Consider the following 2,722-nt stretch of genomic DNA (forward strand, 5'->3'; position numbering starts at 1 on the left):
ACACATACATATATATAAATCCAAAAATGTCTCTAAGAATTAAGAATACAAATTGTCAAAGTGAAGAGCTCGCTGAATATGGAGAACAGTAGATGAAAAGATCCACTTCAAGGGACACCATCATGGCAACTCAAAACAGTTTGACAAATTTTAAAACTCATACAAGTGTCTAAAGATGAGTGAGAAGTTACATAGAAAAGGTCAGGAAGTAGATCATCTTAGAATCAGAAAAGGTAACATGAAAGCAAGAAGAGTACCTTTGAAGTTATGAAGAAATGAATGCCATACAGAATTCTAAATTTACCCAAATTATCAATCCAGTTTTCAGTCAAGCATAACTTCAAAAGTACTCTATCTTCAGAAAGCCACTAGAGAAAAGTGTACCAATAAAGGGTAGGTATTGTTGTGTGTGATGGCACATGCTTGTAATTGCAGCTATTCAGGTGCCTAAAGAGGATCACAAGTTCAACGCGAGCCTAAGCAACTTAGGGAGACCTAGTCTCAAAATAAAAAGGGTTGGGGATGTAGCTCAATGACAGGGTGCTTGCCTATAGGCACAAGACTTGTTCAATTCCCAGAACCATGATAAAGATGATACGAAATACAAAAAACAAGAACTTCAATGAAGATATAAGGAATATCCAGGACAAGGATGAAGAGAGAAGCCAGAATGGTTGCTGTGAGTCAGGAGAGAGAAAGTGCAGGGTAGAGCAGCATGCTAGAGTGAAGGATGCTGAAGAAAGCAGTCTTCACTTTGCCCAAAGACATGTAAAATCTTTTAAAGTGACAGCCCTCTGGCTGATGTCCTCCACCAAATAAAAGCCCCAACCAAGAAAGATAAGGAGATACCATAAATACAAAATATAACACTGTAGAAAAGCAAATGAATGACAACAACACATTACAAGGCTCAAGAACAACTACCTCAGAAGAAATCACATCTCAGGAAAATGTTTCCCAAAATAAAATATGAAGAACACAAGAGCTGAAGTGACTGGCCTCATGGAAAATACTCAAACAGTATTGATAAGAATGAAAAAAATAAGAAGCAGGTATAAAAAGAATTAAGATTACTGAAGGGAGAAAAGAAGGGAGAGATCAACTTAAAAAACAAAAAGAAAATATACTACACTGCTGTAGTATACTATACTTGTTGCTGAGACAAAATACCCAATGTTCAAAGTTAAAGGAAGAAAAGTATTTAGCTCATAGTTTGTAGAGGTTTCCGTTCATAGTTGGCTGGCTCCAAGGCAGGATGGCATGGCAGAGGGGCATTGCAAAACAAGCAGGCAGAAGACAGCAAGCAGCAAGCGAGCAACAAGCAGCAACACAGCAGTTCTGTCCCTTATATCTTATTCAGGCTAGAGTAGGTAGCGCTCACACCCTTAATCCTAGCACAGCCTCTGCGAATCAATCCCAGCCTCACATCCCTGAACTCAGCAGCACACACTCTATATCCAGGCACCTCCAAAAAGCCTCACCTATGACTGCATGAGGCTTTGGAGGGACATCTAGATACAAGCTATTACACTAAAATTCCATACTTGCAAGACAGGCACAGCAGCACATATCTACAATCATAGCTACTTGGGAGGCTGAGGAGGAAAATCACAAGTTTGAGACTAGCCTGGACAACCTAGAAAGACTCTGTCTCAAAACAAAAAATACAAAGGACTGGGAATGTGGCTCAGTGGTAAAGTACCCATGAGTTATGCTATACTCATTAAAATGTTCTTCAACAATAATTTGTTTCCAAATAAAAGAAAAATTGAAAGAACATGACACTGAGAGAAAAAAATTATAAACAATAACCCATAAGCAAAAGAAAAATGATACTTGACAGCAGCATACAACAGAAAGGGTAAGTATGCTGGTAAATATAAATGATTACAATGCACACCTGTAATGCCAGCACTCAGGAGGCTGAGTCAGTAGGATCGCTGAGAGTTCAAGACCAGACTAGACTACATAGTGAGTTCCAGGTCAGTCTCAACTACCCTGTCTCAAAAACTCAAAAAAAAGAAAGATTACACAGAATATTAATGACCAGGATTAAAACATATAGAGAGGCTGAGGATTTAGCTCAGTGGCACTGTGCCTGCCTTGCAAGTACAAGGTACTCAGTTCAATCCCCAGTACCAAATTAATTAATTAATTAAAATTTAAAATTAAAAAATATAGAGAATTAAAATACCCAACAATAGCATAAAAGTAGGGAGATGATTTATACTATCCAGTATACCTGACTTTGCTAAGTCAAGGATGCAAGTTGTTATTGGTGAAGTAACCAGTAAAGACCATAAAACTACCAAACTAGTGGAAAGAAGAAAGGCTATAATATTCCAAACAAAGAAGACAGGAAGGGGAAAGCACAAGAACAGTAAGACAAATGGAAGGCAAATGTAAAACAGGAGAGTTAAATTGAAATACGTCAGGACAAAACCCAAATATGTCAAAAATTCTACTAAATACAAATACACTAAAGAAAAAAATTTCTATACTGCATCAAAAAATTAAACCCAGGGCTGGGGATTTAACTCAGTGTTGCTGCCTGCCTCTCAAGTGCAAGGTCCTGAGTTTGATCCTCAGAACAACAACAAAAAAATTGAATCCAACTAAATGCTGTAAAAAGAAACACAGCTAAAGGACTATCCAAAACAAAGAAAAGAAAAAAGGGAAAGATAGGCTATCAAATTAAAAACTCGTATCACTATATTAATAT

Source organism: Fukomys damarensis, unplaced genomic scaffold, assembly GCF_012274545.1.
Source record: "Fukomys damarensis isolate Sample0158 unplaced genomic scaffold, DMR_v1.0_HiC HiC_scaffold_5, whole genome shotgun sequence".
NCBI classification, from domain to species: Eukaryota; Metazoa; Chordata; class Mammalia; order Rodentia; family Bathyergidae; genus Fukomys; species Fukomys damarensis.